Below are 6,742 nucleotides of genomic sequence, written 5' to 3'. Positions count from 1 at the left end.
AGAGAGAGAGAGAGACAGAGAGAGAGAGAGAGAGGTGTAGGGTAGAGAAACAAGCAGAGCAGCGAAGGATGGAGTGAGACAGAAAGCAGAAGTAGGAGAGGTTATGGCCCATTTCATGCACTGAGGAGATTACAGGAGGTTTTGAGGCATAACAGGGGCACCAGGACAACGTCTCTTCAAATACATAGATGCAAATATGCACCTACTGTGAAGCAGAGGACAGAAAAGGACAAAGTGCTTAGAGATAGACTGCAAATTAAGAAACATTTTATTCTCCAAGATCAAAATGATATCAAACGACAGTGCTGGCTCTGCACGCCAGATGAAACGCTGTCATCTGGAGCTGCTGAATCCACAAGACTCTGAGGGTAGTGGAAGTTTTGTCATCGGTTGTGGCCTGTTAGATTTTTGAAATGTCATGTCTTATTATATACAATAATAGACACACACTGTCCAGACTGCACAAGACACAGGCCAGAACTCAGTGTGGTGACACTGAGCCATATGTCGCACCAACTCTCTGTGGAGCTGTAGTGGCTGTGTCTGAGATTTATTTGGTGGCTTGAGGTGAAGCCCCTCCTCCATCAGTGTCACTTTAGCAGAACATAACCTGTCATATTTATTCATGCATTTCTTCACAGTACTGTAATAGCTCCAGATTGCCTCATGATTCAGATACAGTGATGCTGCAATCCATTAATGGACACTTGAGACAGCACATCCTAAATGTGGACGCATATAAGCTTTGATTTAAATAACATCTTACCCATACACATGCTGGAATAAGTCAGATACACTAAATACAGTTACACCTCTAATACATTCAGACATGATGAATGTAAATGAAATGTAGGCATCAACCTGAGTTCATGAAGAAGGATATATCTGTTATCCCGATGGGCTTCTGTCACATCCTTTTTGTGTTTTGGAAAAATGTCAGGACTAAATAAAACCTAAATTCTACAATCAAGTGTCAGAGTTTGCCCTATTTTGATATTATTGCAGTGCAACCTCAAAGCAGTGTTGTAGTCACCAAAGAATAGTCAAAATTAAGTCTGAGTCGAGTCCCCTTTACCAGAGTCTGGGTCATCAAAGTCTGTCTCCTACTTCTAAGTCTGAATGCAGTCAATACTTGCGTCCAAGTCTAAGTCCAAGTCATCAGTGCTCAAGTCCAAGTTAAGTCACAAGTTCTGAAAATCAGGACTCAGGTTGGAGTTGAGTCTTACCTTTAATAGTAAATCTACACATTCATTACATTTCACAACACTGAGGTTTTCTGCTCCCTTTTGATGCTGCAGACAACTTCCTGTTCTGCTATTTCTTCACTAACTAACCCAGCAGGGGTTTGAAGCTTCACTCTCTGTACTACAGGCATCATGAAAGCTGTCTGCTCCTGCTCAGCCGCCCTCTTCTCTCCTTACCACCAAAGGAAAAAAAGCAGCCCCCCTCCCTCCTTCCTCCTCATCTTTCCATCTCCTTTTTACCCTGGGAAACCCCCCACCACAGTCTTCACAACATACTCAACCCACCTATTATACTGCACTGTGTGTGTGTGTGTGTGTGTGTGGGGGGGGGTTAACAAGCCAAAACAATTGTTTAGACCCCATTTTACTGGAGTACTTATCTGGTAAGTGCTCACACAAGTAGTCAAAGCAACACATTGTTATTATGTTGATCAATTTTGAAGGATGATCTGAGCCTCACATCTGGGTTCAGTCTACAAGTGACTTTTACACTTAGATGCTTAAAGAGTTTGTTAGAAATTAATAAATCAGTCAGATAATTATTAGACTTTAATGTGTTAGACTTTAATGTAGTATGTTAGTAATGCAGTTTAGTAAGATTCAAAGTCTGCTCATGTGTGCTCTGCTTAGAAGATAATGTTGACTGAGAAGGGCACCTTGACACCAGTTATTCTTGTATTAATCTTGTGTAAGAATTATGTCTGAGAGAGTGTTTTAGCTACACATCATGCATACAACATATACACACACACGGAATTCTTCATTTTGTTATGACTTGTGCCCGATGCATGCGGAGCATAAGGTATGAGACGGAGACGTCGGACTGTCTCCAACTCTTGATGTTTTTACAGCTGTCTGTGTAAGGGGTTAGCCCAAAACTGATAAATGTATTAGGCTCTGTGTTTCCGGGGTCTCCTTTCTTCCAGCAGTAGTCTGGAGCAGGAGCCACCCGGGTTTGTGTTTCTGTAACTTTTTATTGTGGCTTTCAAAATAAATCAGCACGAAAATTGAAGCAAGTCGGACTCCGTCTTCATTCAGATCTGTTCAATAAAATAACTGGGGTATAACAACTTGGTGCCGTGACCTTCAGGAACTGGCTGAATTCTGAGCGGACGGTCCGAACCGGCTCGCTGGATTCCACATCGTGAGTGAATGGACTGCACAGATCAACATTGCAGGCAATAAATAGGAGCAGGAAACCTATTTACACATAAATCCTGCACATTGGACTTTGCCAAATGTAGTTGATCTGTGTGGACTGAATTCTCAACCTAAAATTGAATGATTACAGTAAGGATAAAATAACACTTTTATTCTGAAATGTGCTGTTTTGGTAAGATAACACTTTTATTTTGAAATGTGCTGGTGCTGTTGTTTTTGTCACACGTAAAAGTTCTGAAGCACATATTGTCATTTGAGGGATAGAATAAGTGCCCTAGTTAGAAATTGATGACTATCAGAGATGTAAAATTCACATTAATAAGTGGATAACCACACATTTTGACGGTTGTCTCCAAAATTATTATGATTTTTGCTCCGGTGAGAAGACAGGCTTGCTGAAGGCGGAAGTCAGAGGCAGAGCCCTTCTCCAAGCGGAGCACATTCCTGAACGTCAAAATATTTATAAGACGGTCATTGCTAACTGTTAATGCTTAATGAGGGCACAGGGAAATATTTTTTATTTTCCTTAAAATCTGTGTGGGTGGTTTGCTGCACGAAGGCTGTTTAACACTGGCACATGTGTATCCCATAGCAACAAGTGCTACGGAGAGAATTCGATGTGACACAGTGTGCCTCGAGCAGAGCTGTTTTGGGATCCGGGGCTGGGCATAGTTTATGGGAAAAATGTATTAAAGCCTTAGGGTGACGGCGTATTCAGTGGAATTAAAACAGAACTGTTGATTGGGTGAACCCCCAGCGATTGGGCGCACCAACTTAGTTGGTGTAGGAGCTTCCCTTTCGGATCACAGTTCTGGACGAGAGATCATTCCACTTGGGGCGCCAGTCACATGTAAATTTTTAATATGTCTGCAAATGTTGTACAAGACTGGGAAAAGGCTAAGCCTTACTCTTTGGGGGCAGTACTCTACAAGTTTTTGTCTAAATGGTTAAATACACTTTCTAAAGATGAGCAGGACAAAGCAAGAGATCGGTTTATTTCCTGGGTCCTACAAATGCAGAGAAAAGGTATGCTTGGGGACAGTGACAGTCCTCCCCCACAAGGGGATGCTATAGGGCTGCTTTTGAAGCACGCCTTTCTTGCTGTAGTGAAGGCTAGGCAGGAAGTTAAGACCTGTACCATCTTCACAAAGAACAAAACAGAAGCCAAGTTAAAACAAGCTGAGGGTTTCCTTGCTGATTGTATATGTTTTTTGGAGAATTTCACGTGTTTTCAGTCTCCTTCAGCCAGTTCAAGCAAATCACAGAAATCTGATGTTAATTCTCCCAGTGGCACAGCTGTTTCAGTCCAAGCTGTCTCTGATAGAGATTGTAAAGTGCAGTTTAGTCACACACAGCCGTCTTCCTCACAGCTGACTCCATGAGGAGAGAGGAAGCCAATATTGAAGAGTGGCTTACAGATGCCACAAAGTGCAACACAGGACATGGCGCCCCTGGTGGTTGTACAGGGAGGAATTTTGAACACAGCATCAGTTCCAGGAGGTAAAACTGATAGAATTAGAGCACAGACTTATCTAAATGATTTAAAGTCTGGCTGTGTAGACCAAATCATGACTCCGGTTGCTGGCGCATGCACCTCTGCCACTAGCTCTTTTGCAGAGGAAGACAACAAACACGGTTGTGACGTGTCAGTACCAGCAATGTCTCACGAGAGTGATTCAAGCCGGAATGGTACATTGCATGGCTTTTCATCACAACATATGCAGAAAAAACAGGGAAATATCCATGATTGTTTTGATATTCCTTCACCCCGGCTGCCGTTGCTACTGTCCATATCACCTCAGGGAGGGATAACACAGACTTATACTCCCTTTAGTCTCCAAGATATGAGCATACGTTAAATCTCAGCTGCCTGACATTGAGAAAGGAGGTGCACCGTGGATTAAGGCATTTATAGGTGCATGTGCAGGATTTGTGCCTGCCCTAGGAGATTTTCGTCATGTTTTTAGAGCCTGTACTTCTCTGAGCATGTTATGGGAGATAGAATTAATGGCAAATACTATCGGGGACCATGATAATGTTGCTCTCCACACTGAAGTTCATCGCCTCTGGCCAGTGATACGCCAGAAATTCCCAGTACAGGTGTGCTCTGTTGAGTTGTGTAGAATTCCACCTCAAAAGGGTGAGAGAGGTAGTCAGTATTTGCTCAGAGTGTGTGAACTCTGGCAGAACCGCACTGGTGATGACCCAGCCGTCAATTACACCATGGGGGTGCTGTTTCGCAGTGCTGTGGAGGCTTCCCTCCCAGCATCTATACAGCATTTGTTGAGACAGGTAGTGGGTCTCAACACATTTGTTTTTGAGCAGTGGTCAGCTTATGTCACTCAGTATATTGACAATGAGCTGGAAGTACAAGAAAATAATGCAAAGGAGCTTTGCAGGCACAGTTAGCTAAAGCACAGTTGAAGGAAATACGAGACAAGGTCGATCAAAATAAAGCTACAGCTAATCAAATGTCTGTGCAGAATGCTGCACAGCTATATGCACGGCAGCAACCCTTTGCTCCACAGCTGACCGCACAACCTTATGAGTGGGACTCTGTTCCCATGCACTGTGAACCTCAGTACCGTGGCAGACCATGGGGAAGAGGTCAAGGACCTCGGACTCCTAGGAAAGCTCCAAGAGATGATAGATGCTGGATTTGTAACGAAAGAGGACATTGGTCGCGTAGATGTCCCTTTTCATATCAGCAGTCGCAGGGTGTACCACGATATCAGCATCAGGTCTATCCACCTCCACAGGATGGATATGTTCAGAGATTCACACCATCAGCCCAACATCGAGCACCTGGCTCACACCAGTTGCCTCAACATTAGGGCTGCCCAGAACTGATAACAGGTGATTCACGGTGTTCCTAGATAATGTTTCATGAACCACAAGTTAAGGTAACCATCAATGGTCAAGATCACATGTGTATGGTTGACACAGGGGCCCAGTATTCCACACTTAACATGCCACTCCCCGTTTCAAGGCATACCGTACCTGTAGTTGGCTTCTCAGGACACACATAGGAGTGGCCGCTTTCCGAAAAAGTTCCTTGCAAATGGAATAATCTGTCCTTTTATCATTCTTTTCTGTTTTCCCCCTCCTGTCCTGTTAATCTTTTGGCCCATGACATAATGTGTTCCATAAATGTGACAATGATGATGTCACTGTGTCATGTTGAACCATAAAACCATAAAAGAAGGGCTCGTGAAAGTCTGCGCAGACATCAACTTAAGCTGGGCTGAAGCTCTACCTATTGTATTGTTCAACCTTAGGTCCACTCTGAATGTGACACTTAATGTAAGCCCACATGAAATCCTGACAGGGAGAAAGATGCCCTGTCCTCTAAATGTTCAAAGGTCAAAGTGTTTGCATTATGCACAATTAGGAAACGTGTTTCCCTCTAACTTTTATGCCTAGAGATTTAACACCTCTTCTTTTACAGCATGCTGACATGAGTGAGTATGTCAAGACAATTGAACAATGCTGTGATGAGTGTCTTCGAACAGGTTATTGAAATCCTGAGCAGGGACCAACCTGAGGAACCAGCACCAGCTGCAGTGGACAGCTGGGTCTATCGAAAGGTGCATAAACTACACTGGTCAGAACCACGTTGGAAAGGTCCTTACAAGGTAGCAGAAACTACCACACACTGTGTTAAACTGTGGCTCACTGAGAACAAGCTAAGTAACTGGATCCATAAGACACATGGTTCTCCAGCTGAGGATCCAGCTGGACGGACAGTAAATGAGGTCAAAGCTGATTTGAGAACCTCATTACCTGAGTTGATATACTATCCTGTAGAACCAGAGCTACAGTCAGAAGAGGACCTACACTAGTGTAATATTTATCAGAGAACAAAAACGTTGACAGGGACAGCAGACAAAATGCCTAGTCTGACAGAGTTAGATAGTTGTCCTGGTGTAGTTCTCTGTATTCTGGGCCTCATTAGTCTAGTTGTAGTGGTACCCATATTATGGTGGGAAACAAGGTCCCACATGAACCATGAGAAAAGAGCTAATGTCCTGATTCCACTCGAGTTGGGTTTTTGATTCAGGTAAAACTTCCACTTTAATGATAGACGCATGTGACATTCTTGACTGCTCTATGTGCCTACAGCAAGAGCAATTAAGACAATTTGATAAATATATTTGTATACTGTCCTATGTCTAGATTAATGTTCAGTGTCTTACTAATCTCACTAACCTCACCAGAAATTTAGTTGTTAGGTTTCAGGAGCAACTGGCAGCCACTTCTCTTATGTTGTATCAGAACAGATTGGCATTAGACTTTGTTCTGAATGAAAAAGGGGGTGTCTGTACTATGATTGGACA

Source organism: Monopterus albus, unplaced genomic scaffold (genome assembly GCF_001952655.1).
Source record: "Monopterus albus unplaced genomic scaffold, M_albus_1.0 scaffold63.1, whole genome shotgun sequence".
NCBI classification, from domain to species: Eukaryota; Metazoa; Chordata; class Actinopteri; order Synbranchiformes; family Synbranchidae; genus Monopterus; species Monopterus albus.
This window is presented reverse-complemented; position numbering follows the sequence as displayed.